This window comes from Megalobrama amblycephala, linkage group LG9 (assembly GCF_018812025.1).
Source record: "Megalobrama amblycephala isolate DHTTF-2021 linkage group LG9, ASM1881202v1, whole genome shotgun sequence".
In the NCBI taxonomy this organism is placed as follows: Eukaryota; Metazoa; Chordata; class Actinopteri; order Cypriniformes; family Xenocyprididae; genus Megalobrama; species Megalobrama amblycephala.
Window position 1 is genome coordinate 37,330,789 of NC_063052.1, and position 13,517 is coordinate 37,344,305.

Genomic DNA, 13,517 nt, shown 5'->3' on the forward strand with positions numbered 1-13,517 from the left:
GATGTTAGTGTAGACACTGGCAGTGTGTTTCCTCACTGCCTCCAAACAACAAACGCATGCAGACTGACTGACAGAAATCACAGCTACAGGTGAAGAATGCAGTCCAAATTTAATATTTTATTTTATTATATGTTATTGTTATTTTATTTTGAGACCGTTGGAATTTTACCCTTAAGTTAGATTAAAACATTTAATTTAAATATTAATTAAATTCAATTATTTAACTAAAATAAAATTTTAAACCATTGACACAGTTGGCATTTTACTCATAAGTTAGATTAAAATATTTAATTTAAAATTAAATACTTTACCTAAATTATAATTTTAAACCACCTGGCTGATAATAGATGCTAGTAAAACTGTATTTTATTTTATTTTATTTTGATACAGTCGGAATTTTACTCGTAAGTTAGATTTATATATTTGATTAAAATTTTTAATTATTTAGCTAAATTATTATTTTAAACAACCTGGCTGATAATAGATCAAAATATTTAATTAAAAAATTACATTAAATTCTTTAAATTATAATTTACTAAATTATAATTTTAAACCACCTGGTTGATGAAAAATGCTAATAAATATTTTTATTTTATTTTATTTTATTTTATTTTATTTTATTTATTTTGTTTTATTTTGATACAGTTGGAATTTTACTTGTAAGTTAGATTTAAATACTTAATTTAAAAATGTAATTAAATTATTTAGCTTATTAATTATTTATTATTGACTGATAAAATTTGCTAATAAAACTTTATTTTATTTTATTTTATTTTATTATTTTAATTTAATTTTGATTCTGTTGGAATTTTACCCTTAAGTTAGATCAAAATATTTAATTTAAAAATTACATTAAATTATTTAAATTATAATTTACTAAATTATAATTCTAAACCACCTGGCTGATAAAAGATGCTAATAAATATTTTTATTTTATTTTATTTTGACACCGTTGGCATTTTACCCTTAAGTTAAATTAAACATTTTTATTTAAATTTTAAATTCAATTATTTAACTAAATTAGAATTTTAATCCACCTGGCTGATAAAAGATTCTAATAAAATTGTTTAGTAAATAAATACCTGAATGGTTGCAGGTTGGGCATATTGCAAAGAAAATCCTTGACACTGCCGTATAGCTTCATAGAAAACTATTATTTATTGACACAGCAATATATATTTTAGTGTTGAGATATTTCATATTGTCCTAGGGAATGAAGAATGTCATGTTTCTTTTTCAATATTGTATTTCTTGCACGTTGCAACAGTGTGCTGAACTGTATTTTCTTTATACGTTGTTTGTCTTATTCAAAGCTTGAATGCACAGTGTGGTGGAGGTCTGTGGAGCAAAGCATTGCTGTGTGGTGACCTCTGTGGTCAAGCCACCCAGAATTCCATGGCAGTGCATGGGCAGCACAGGCCTCGGAGGTCTGCTTTGTATCTGGACGCAGGGAATTCACACTGCTGACTGTTTGTACGGAGGAGACAAAAACAATAATAATTATTATAACTCATTAGGTTTTACATTGAGCTGTAATTGAGGCATTTAACTCAATAACAGATGAGAATGTGAGCTATTTCTTTCTGTAAAAAGAGTGTGACATAACTGACAGACAGGTATTTTGCATGTTTTCCATCCTCTTGGCCCCTGCTTTGACCTGTTTCATGCCGCGAGACACACGTCTGACGGAGAGACTGATTCAGGCCAGTGACATCAGTATCTGTATGAAAACATCACAGTGTGAGTCCTGCTTTCCTTCACTGCACACTATCAGTCACACTACAGAAAACTTTAGCTACAGCTGTTAGTTCACTCTAAAAAATGCTGGGTTAAAAACAAGCCAAGTTGGGTTGAAAATGGACAAACCCAGCGATTGGGTTGTTTTGACCCAGTGGTTGGGTTAAATGTTTCCCCAACATGCTGGGTAGTTTTATTTAACTCAACTATTGTTTAAGAATTACTGTATTGCTTGCTTAAAATGAGCCCAAAGTATGTTGGAAATGAACATTTATTAATAAGTTTTAAACAATATTAAACAATAAACATTTATTAAATTGCTTATTAATAAATGTTCACCTTTCGATTATTATTGTTGCCTCTAGTAATTATGTGTCTGATTTTTAATTTCCAACCTATTTTGGGTTCATTTTAAGCCAGCCATGTAGTAATTTTTAAACAACAGTTGGGTAAAAAAAAACTGCCCAGCAGGTTGGACAAACATTTAACCCAACCGCTGGGTTTGTTCATTTTCAACCCAACTAGAGTGTTCTTTAACCTGTTTATTCAAAAGAAAAGAAAATGGAAATTTGTCAAATTGTGCAAGTAAAATGAGTTACAAATGTGAAATATTTTGTATTTATTTCCCTTGCATTTCACAAATTGTTCTAAGATTTTACAGTAGTTACTATAAAATACTGTAGTAAATGCCTACTATAAAAGCCCCTTTCACACAGCAATCCTGGTAAATTAGCAGAACAACTTTTTCCGGTAAATAGCCTACACAAATGTGCTGTTCACACATGCAACGGCGCTCCGTCTTTTACCGGTAAGGCTACCGTTCACACATCAGTACACAACATACAAAACTCCTGTGATGTCAATCATCAGAAATGACCTTTAATTGCTGATCCGATTTCTTCACCCACCTGGATAAAAAGAAACATTTAGTTTCACTGTCTGTCTAATTTGACTCCATTTTCTTTACTTCTGAGTGACAGGTGTAAGGGGACGGTCACACGGTATGCGATTTTGCTCTTAAAAACATGAGATATGTAATAGTTACTATAGTATTGCAGTTACTATGCAATGACAGCAGAGTTCCGGCACTGATGAATAGAAAAGAAGGCAAGCGTGCGACAATGGTCAGATTTTCCTAGTGCATGTTTACATAAAAAGCAATTAAAGGTACTGGCACGACAACGATGTACTAAAGACAGAACCGTTTTTCATTTGCATTTTTCATGTAGACTTGACACCATTGTCAAAACCATCCCCGTTCACATGGTTCCGCAAAAATGATTAAAAAACACTGTATTCTGCTGCCAGGCCAGTAGTTGGCGATGTTACTTTGTAAAGAAACACTTCGCGCCTGTAGACTGAACCCATAATACGCATGCGCATGGCAAATTTTCACAAATTTGCATTTTTGTAGTTTATACTGAGACGATAACGGTATCGTTTTCAAAATCATGCATTTTGAAACCCAGTTTTTAAAAGTTCGCATTTTCAGGACCCCAAAACACTGTTTTCGTGTAAATGAACGTCCAAAATGCATAAAAAGTTTTATGTTTTTAAAACGGTGTTGTGTAAACGGACCCTTAAAGCATCAAAACGTACTGTAAACAGCTCCAACAGAGCTTTATGATTGGCCCAAAGCAGATCTCGTACATGCTCATACCGGTAATCTTCATTCTTTGTTCATACATCATATCGGTAATTTAAAGGTGCCATCGAATTGAAAATTGAATTTTCCTAGGCATAGTTGAATAACAAGAATTCAGTACATGGAAATGACATACAGTGAGTCTCAAACTCCATTGTTTCCTCCTTCTTATATAAATCTCATTTGTTTAAAAGACCTCCGAAGAACAGGCGAATCTCAACATAACACCAACTGTTACGTAACAGTCGGGGTGTACGCCCCCAATATTTGCATATGCCAGCCCATGTTCCCAACATTATGAAAGGCATTACACAAGTGCAGCCAGTATTAATGGCTGGATGTGCACAGCCGAATCATCAGACTAGGTAAGCAAGCAAGGACAATAGTGAAAAATGGCAGATGGAGCAATAATAACTGACATGATCCATGATAACATGATATTTTTAGTGATATTTGTAAATTGTCTTTCTAAATGTTTCGTTAGCATGTTGCTAATGTACTGTTAAATGTGGTTAAAATTACCATCGTTTCTTACTGTATTCACGGAGACAAGAGCCATCGCTATTTTCATTTTTAAACACTTGCAGTCTGTATAATGCATAAACACAACTTCATTCTTTATAAATCTCTCCAACAGTGTAGCATTAGCCGTTAGCCACGGAGCACTATCAAACTCATTCAAAATCAGAAGTAAACAATATAACAGTATACAATACTCACATAATCCGACGCATGCATGACGAACACTTTGTAAAGATCCATTTTGAGGGTTATATTAGCTGTTTGAACTTTGTTTATGCAATGATAGAGTCGAGAGCTCAGGAGGGGGGCGGTGAGCACGAGATTTAAAGGAGCAGCAGCCCTGAATCGGCGCATTTCTAATTATGCCCCAATATAGGCAGTTAAAAAAATTATTTAAAAAAAATCTATGTGGTATTTTGAGCTGAAACTTCACAGACACATTTAGGGGACACCTTAGACTTATATTACATCTTGTAAAAAAAACGTTCGATGGCACCTTTAATGGCAATGTTACAACATCTCATCGCCAGAACTGATTTACTGGTATTTTTGAAAAGGTCCTATTCAGACATTGGACCAGATTTACTAAACAGGGCAAATTATTGTGAGAGCGCAATTCCAAAAAAGTGCCGATGGGAGTGGAAAGTTCTGTGTGTCATCTATCTATCAAATTAAAGTACACAGACACATCATTTCTATACTGACTAACACAATCTACCAAGAGCAGCACAAATTAGCGTCTGATTTTAAGACATGATTTTTTTGGCAGTAAATAATGCCGCAAATACCAATAAATTGACTAGTGCAAACCATTCATTTAAATACTCTCCTCCCATACATTTTGAGTCTGAAAGGGAAACTCCTATAAATGCATATGCAATAAGATCAGCAGCAAAAATAAATGTGTCCACACCTTTTCAGCACTAATTTTTCACCATGTGTCTTTAGTAAATCCTGAAAGTACCTTTTTAAAGGCAAAAGAGGTTTTGCAAGCTGTTAGTAAATCTGGCCCATGACCTCTTAATGGTAATTTGAAAGGGTATAGACTGATAGAGTTCACTTCTTATTCTTTTTTTGCATTATGTTTATCTTTTGCCTTCTTGCAAACAGTCTCAGTTTGATTTGTATTTGCGTCACACTGTCAGACACCACATAGTTTCTTCTTCATGTTTTGTGGCAGTGACATTTTTAAAACTTTAGGCACATCTCTTTGTATGAATGATCTTATGTCACTCTCCCTCGTCACCGTGTTGGCAAATGCCATTGTTGCATTTAAATATTATGGAACAAGCTGCTGTGTTTGTCCTACAATCATGTATACTATTCTAGAGCTTGAGGTCATGGAGCTGATGGCTGCCAGGGTAACAAGTGCTGTCATTAATGTTTCATTACGTCTGTTTTCCAATCAAATGTTTAGTCTCCCAAATTAAAACATAAAGCAACACTATTGCTGCTTTCAGATCACGAATGGATTTATAGTATGTGTTTACTAGTTATAAAGCTTCCCAGAAAATACTAGAAATAGGAGAATTATAAATTATGCATTTCCTAACAGGTGCATGTAATTCCAGTGAAGTCGAACAAACCTCCTAATTATGATTGCTGAAATCCTCAATGGGAACTTCCCAGGAAGTTTTGAAGATAAAGTCAGAATGAGATATTAGAAATAAACTTTAAACATTTAAGAAATGTTCTGTTTATTCATTTATCATGGACCACTGAAGTCAGAGATCTAGAATGAACAATTGATTTTCATAGAGAAACCTGCTGATTTCATTGGATGAAAGTCTGTCAGAAGGACATCCATGCAATTTATTTTATTCTATATTATTTTAGTATTGTGGTGCTGTTGGCATTATATTAGATTCAATTATTTGAATATAAGTTAAATTTAATGATTTAACCAAATTATAAAAGATTCTAATAAACTGTTTAGTAAATAAACACTCCTCACACACTGAATGGTTGCAGGTGTGTATTACAAATACAATCTCTCCCACTACCAGAGCTTGCTAGATATCTAATATTTATTGGCACAGAAATATGTTTTGGTCATAGTCTTTCTGAGGTGTTTCATATTGTTCCAGTGACTGAAGAAAGTCACATTTCTTTTTCGATATTGGATTTCTTGCAAGCTGCGACAGTGCGCTGAATTTTTTTTACAACCATATTTTCTTTTTACCATGTTTGTCTCATTCAAACCTGCAAAATTAAGCATATTAAATATAAATATAATTATTTGTATAGAGAAACCTGATGATTTCATTGGATGGAGGTCTATTAGAATGATACACATTATTGTGTTTCTCAGTGGCAGTTGCAGGGTTTCATATACAAGCGGCTTTAAATAAAGCAATAAGCTCCGTGAAGCCGTGGTTTACAGTGAATTTATAACACATTGTTAGACATGAAAAATTCACTGTAAACCACGGCTTCACGGGGTGACCACAGAATACAAATATTAAAGCCAAAAACTATGTATCAATGCAACTTTCATGAGGTAAAATCATTAAAAGCCTTCCTTCCACTGGAAAAAATAGTCCCTGACCGTGAACAGCAACAGAAGTTACATTATTACGCCATTAGATGGCGGCAAAGATTGTCTTTATGAGCGAGTCACTCAGTCGCAAAAACTTTTATATTGAAATTTGATGTAAAAAAACGGAACAAGACGCAAACGACAAATGCTTTGACTAGTGCTGTCAGTGTCAGCAGGGCACGGGAAAACCCATTAAATGTTAAAAGGACAAGATCGCAGCGGACATTCAAACAGATTTTTTATTATTATAGGACTGACTTGAAGGAAAATGCTAAATCTGAATGCAGGTAATACACTCGGTCACTCGATATCTCTCTTACAATACTCTTCTCCAGTAAGCTTCAATGAACAAAATCAATTGAGAACAAACATATGTTTTCGTTGCTAAGTGTCGTTGCTAAGACAGACACAGCAACATAAACATTCATTGGCGCAGCGATACTTATGTAATGTGGTCAGCTGTATGTTTTCGGGAATTTTGCAATGGCTTCGAATGTGGTTCGACCAATCAGAATCAATGGCCGGAACTATCTGTTTTATAATGTTCCTTATTTTCACAAGAGTGCTCTGAATAGCTTGAAAACCCCCTGAATTGCCCCAATAAAAGCTGGTGTTTAGTGTTTTGACATAAATCAAGTTGAGTGCATGAGAAGCCGAAGGGGAAGAAGTCAGGTCATTAGGCCTTAATGTTTCAAAAAGAGCAGGCGGCTATAATAGTGTTTCTCAGTGAATCTCTTCTGAAACATTGTGGAAAGGTGCACTGATTTGATGGTCATCACGGTCACAAGTTACTTTCTGACAAAATCATTTCCGGTAACATTGCGCATTTATTTATGTTTTATTCTGTCATTTCTGCCAGAACATTCTGTGGTGTGATGCTGATGTTTTGGTGTCATAAGATAATAGCAGTAAGATAATAGCTCTGTTCTTTCAGTCTGTCCTCTTATGTAGGAAAGTTGAGCGTAACAGAAGGGGAGCCAGAGCACCGTCTGTTCGTATTGTGTCTGAAATGACATGTTGATGGGTTACGCTGACACCGAAACCCCATTTACTAAAAACTGGCACCTCTGGATCTGCTATAGCTATGAGTTTGAACCCACATTGGAAGGTACATACTGTTCAAATGTTTGGGCTCATGTTTTTGAAAGAAGTCTCTTCTCTCACCAAGGCTGCATTTATTTCATCAAAAATACAGCAAAAGCAGTAATTTTGTGAGAAAGAAGTCTCGTCTGATCCCCAAGTCTGCATTTATTTGATCAAATATACAGTAAAAACATTAATATTGTGAAATATTATTACAATTTAAAATAACTGTTTTCTATTTGAATATATTTTAAAATGTAATTTATTCCTGTGATCAAAGCTGAATTTTCAGCATCATTACTCCAGTCTTCAGAGTCACATGATACTTCAGAAATCATTCTAATATAATGATTTGCTGCTATGATTAATTTTATGAATTAAACAGCTTGGAAACATACTTTATGACTAGAAAAATTTGAAATAACCCTGCAGTCAATCATTTTTTCCACATTCAAATGACATATTTAAATGTTTTTCCTGTGAAAATAATTTCTTCATGCTTGAATGTAACTCTACGGTTGCTTCATTTAGTATAGACCTACTTGAAAGCATGAATATGCAACTTTGTCCCTGCCTCCACTCAATCACACCACTACTGGATTCAGTCGTCGACTGTAGTCAGTGTTGCCAAGTCTGCGGCTTTGCCGCAGGTAGGTTTTCATGTCCACGGGTTGAAACAACCCCAAATAACATAAATTAACCCCTGGAATGCGAATGTTACCGGGAACCCCCCTGAAAGGCAATTGGGCTAGTTTTGAGTAGCAATTGGGCGGGTTTTGTTGTGAAAAAGCACTACACAAAGGCAAGTGGAAATATTGGTTTAATTCAGCCAGACACTGATTCAGAAGAAGTGAAAGAGTGAATTATACAGGCTCATCTACAAGTTGATGTATCAGAATGGAAATGCGTTTTATGTGTCGCTCTCTACAACGTCGGACACATAATGGAAATTACTGATTAGCCTTTGACTTGACTACGTTATCAAACAGCTAATAATGTGTTGCTAATGTTACACAAACCATGTTCCTGTTCGCCATCTCTGTCAGACAGCTGCCTTCTAAAAATCAGCATCCATAGAAATGATTTGAACATCATTGAAAGTCAGTGGAGAAAGGCATATAGTAACATCGTAATATAGGCCTACATTATACATAATTCACCCGCTATATTGCTATATATACCCAATTATTCCTGTTCTTGTGCTCACTGTGAAAAAGCCCTGCCCATCCCGCACATTGACTAGCCTGACTTCGTCATACTCATATTCTAGGCAGAATGTGAGTCTGATACTGCTCCATTGCACTTGAATTAGTGAATAGTAAGTGACGTATGTTGAACTTGTACTTAAACTTTTGCCGAATCCCGTTGGAAGGACGGCAAACACATCTTTCCCATCGACAAATGCCTTGATTGCGGTTCTTTGTTCGTCTTTTAAAATTAATGCGCTGTCGATTTCTTTTATTACAGACGTGATAGCGGAATCTAAACATCTTACTTCTCCAGCTGCAGTCATCGTTGGTGAAAACCAATTCAACCCAAGCGCTCTTTGATGACGTGGGTGGTTACGTAACCGCAGATAGCCTGTCCATCATCGATTAAAGCCCGCCCTGGCAATTTGATTGGCTTGGCCTTCTGGGAGCCGAGCATAATTACTCCACAATGGATCGAGTCCAGACCGAACTTCCCGTCCAAAAAATGTTGTGGGCGGGGTTCGGGCTGGCACCCAGGCTACACATTGACAGGATTGGTTATGTGTTTGTGATGGTAGGAAACGGGCGGTTCCAAACTGCGTCTTTGGAGCACTGCAGGTTTAATAGAAAATACTCAGAAATGGTGTTACTGATACATTTGCACATGGTTTGCACATATATACATATAAACAACATTAAAAACTTGATTTTCACCACAGGGTGAAAGACATTTCTTTAAAGATTTCCCTGTGGTGAAAATCAAGCTTTTAATGTTGTTTATATGTCATTGTGATGTTTTTAATATGCTTCAAGACTAACCATGTGCAAATGACGATATATCACGGTATGAACACGTACGATTATCATATTGTGTACATTTGCTTATTTACGGTATTGTAAAAAAATAAATAAATAAAACGCAGAATTTCACTTGCGCATATACAACAACTTTATACTTCACTACACTCTAAACTTGCTCCACACATACAGCAGACAATGTCAGAGACAGAAGTTGCTATCTCTAATCTCTATGCCCCGTTGAAAAATAAGTTACAATTTGCATTATGGGAATACTTTAGATATAGAAAAACAAACGCGGGGCTGTCCTCGAGTGTAGATATTCAAAAACAATGTGGGCGCAAAGTAGGCCTACCTGCAAAAGGAGGAAACGCATCGAACATGTTCACCTATATTCGAGAACACCATCCGTGTAGATGCAGGTATGTTCCGTTTATAACTTAGGTCGTATGATATGCGTGATGGAGAGGGAATCCCGGAATCCAGTCATGAAAATGGAATGTACAGTATAACGCAGCGATGTCAGGTAAAAACGCGCGATTTGTTGGACTGATGAATAAAACGAAAACAGAGCAGTACAATAAATAAAATCGTGACATGGTCTAGGCGGGGTCTGTGAATATTAAAGCGCAAAAAGACGGCTGTATAAATATATCTGTTTGTTTTGCGTGTCTGCCTGTGTGAATGAGCTGCGCCGTTTCGTGTACTACATACTCAAGTATGTGCGACGCTCTTATTGTTTTTTCAGTCTTTGCCGTCTCGTTATCAGAGGACATGAACACAAACATATCCAAGGTTGCTCTGAGATAGCGCTTAATGAGCATTTCATCATTTTATTTGAGAAAAACCATTGTCAAATACACTGAAACTCAAAGCTCTTCACTACATCCCGTCAAAATAAAATACCGGTTTTTAACTCGAAGAAATTGACTGAAATTTATTATGATTGTTAAATAGAATGTAGGCCCTACTTCTCAAAATAATAATGAAAAAATTAATTTCATTTTCATCGTTTTGATAATATTTGTATTAAAAAATAAAAACCAGAAGAATTAGTCAAGGCAGAATTTCTGAATTTTAATTATTACTAAAAGTTGTTCATCTTCTAATCCATAATCATTTATTAAATGTGTTTGATTGTTTTTGATTATTAAAATCTGAATAGAGAAAACAAACATTTTAATTAATTTATTGGTCATTTTAATTGATGATATAAATAATAATTGAGTGTTTAATACCGTATACCGTGAAACCGTGATATGTACTCAGACGGTTATCATACCGTGGAAATCTCATACCATTACAACCCTAGTTGGTGTTTTTGATGTCACAAACTGCTTTGTAACCAATCACGGCAACGTTTGACTGTCAATGAGTGGATCTCTGAACTGGTGCGAGTGAGTGGAGGCGGGGCTAATTTGCATATTCATAGAACTGCGTATACAAAATGAGGCAAGGGTGTAGAGTTACATTCAAGCTGTTTTAAGGCACAAATAAATGTTTTTCAAGGAAAAAACATTTAAATATGTCATTTTGGTGATAAACGATAAGTTTAAAGGGATAAAATTATTGACTACGGGAGGACTTGAAGACATTTCTCCTTTATATAGAACCTTTTTTTTTTTTTTTGGCATGAATGGTAGTTTAAAAATCAAGTCAAGAACCCTAAATAAGAGTGTACTGTTCTCTGATATTAAGGTTAAGCATCATGGCTATGATTGGTTGATACTGTAGGAATGTCCCAGGAAGGATGTTGATGTCCTACTTGAGTAAATCAGGTTGTGCTAGATAACAGCTACTTAACATGAGTGCTCGACTCAAGTACTCCTCTTTTGAGATTTTTCTTCAGAGTGCCTCACCAAAACAATGAAATAAGATGAGTCTAATTACTTGAAATAGACTATTCACTGCAATTTTGTTGAAAATGAGGTCAGTGAATTTCAGCATTGAGGAGGAACTCCTCCCCCAGGATAGTGTTCCCCATCTTATTTGTTTTTGTTCAGTCTATTAGTGTGGTATGCGGTGTCAAGTAGGCTTCAGTTACAGTATATGAGAGTGACAGCAGTGTGGAAAAAAATGGTGTTTTGGGAAAGGAAAAGAATGTGTCCTTAGCTTACCAGAACCCCATTAAGGTCTGTCAGGAGCCTCCAACTTGGAAACAATGTCTTGTTTTGTGGCATCGCAGGAGTAATTGTAGTATTCCAGGTTGGGGAATCTTTGGATCTCTTCAACAGACCTTTGTCTGTCTGGACGATTTGAGCATTCACGTCCCAAGTGCCATCTAGTTGTGTTTCAAATAGAAAATGAGATGACTAGCATCAAAGTTGCATCTTTTAAACATCAGGCTTACTTAAACACTAATAAAACCACATTTCGGACCTTGATGTAAGTCAAATTATTTGATCGAATATACAGTAAAAACAGTAATATTGTGAAATATTATTACAATTTAAAATAACTCTTTTGTATTGTAATATATTTTAAAATGTATTGTTCTGATCAAAGCTGAATTTCCAGCATCATTCCTCCAGTCTTCAGTGTCACATGATCCTTCAGAAATCATTCTAATATGATGATTTGCTGCCCAAGAAACATTTCTCATTGGTATTCGTGTTAAAAACAGTTGTGTTGCTTCATATTTATGTGGAAACCGTGCTAAATTTTTTTCAGGATTCTTTGATGAATAGAACATTAAGCATTTATTTGAAATCTGCAAATCTTCCTCTCTGCATTTCAACAGGAATTCAATGGAGCAGGATCCTTCCAATGAAAGACGATGGAAGGTTTGGCGTAGGCGATCCAGTAACCAGACAGCATCTGGTTCAGCCAAAGGAGACATTTCTACTCACCTGGCAAAAGGTAAAAGGCGTTGTCTGATTTGTGGTGGCAAAGGGACCCTAGAGTTCCCAGAGGCCTTTGTGTTTCGTGCCAGGATGCTTTGATGATGCTTTGATGATGCAGTATGTTGGAATGCACTCAGAGCACTTTTCTATTTTCAGTATGTAGTTAGCAGGTTTTGCCTGCAGCACCTATATATGGTTTTTTACCTTTTGGGTGGTTAAATGTCAGGTGCAAGCGAATACAGTATTATGTGAAAGACTAGATGAGTTCATGACCGCAACCCATTCGCACGCACCCTTTTTTCTTTCAGAATATTACTCAAAACACACCTGTGACGTATTCTTTCTTTTCCCGAGGTGTTTAGTATTGAAGTGGTAATAGTTTTTGGAATAATAATCTTCAGTTCTGTGTCATTTTTTTTTTTTTTTTTTTTGTGAACTGAAAGCTTAGCTTAAGATTTAAACATTATAAGTAATGTATTTCAGTTTTTCTACTTCAAGATTTCATGTTTAATTCAATGTGTTACTTGCCATTTCTTTGTAATTATTTGGGAAATTTACTAGCAATTTCTAAGTGAAAACTTCTACACCGAAGCGAAAATGTTTCTACACCATTTTTTTTTTCTTTTCTTTTCAGTGAGCTGTTTTCAAATATTCTGGTAATAGTCTGTTTATTCTGGTAAAATAGACAGTGTAACTTTCACTTTCTGCTTCTGAGTATAAAACATGATGCTTTCCTGGCAGTGTCAACAGACTCTGTAAGACAGATATGATCTGAAAATCACAGTGTTCTCATACATGTTATATCAAGTCTCCTCAGCACTTTATCAAATTTTTGAAATCTCCGTCAGAGATATAATACTACTTACTCTGTATGTGGATCTCTTTCATATCTCAGATTCTTTTAGAGATTTGAAATTTGAGATTTGATATGTAGACAGGCTTGAATCAGACTTTGCAAACATCACATTATCAGTACTGGTCTAAAATCTGGATGGAGAAAAAAAAAAACATTATGTAAATAGTCAAAAGTCTAGTTAGTGAGACTAAATTTAATTTATAGAAGCCCTCATGGCTTGAAATGGTCGAAACGTCCCACCATCTATTGTGCCAACTTTTCATATTATACAAGCACAATAAGTGCATACATCTGAGCTCATTAG

The 13,517-nt window shown here is 35.2% G+C and overlaps 1 long non-coding RNA gene across 1 annotated transcript; it reads right to left on the reverse strand.

The window, feature by feature from the left end:
• Window positions 1–1,036: 1,036 nt before the first annotated feature.
• Window positions 1,037–10,513, reverse strand: LOC125276217. Its single transcript, XR_007186602.1, has 3 exons — window positions 9,870–10,513; window positions 1,611–1,720; window positions 1,037–1,467 (listed from the first exon to the last, which is right to left on the reverse strand). It is a non-coding gene; the product is annotated as an uncharacterized LOC125276217 (long non-coding RNA).
• Between the last annotated feature and the right edge of the window lie 3,004 nt (window positions 10,514–13,517).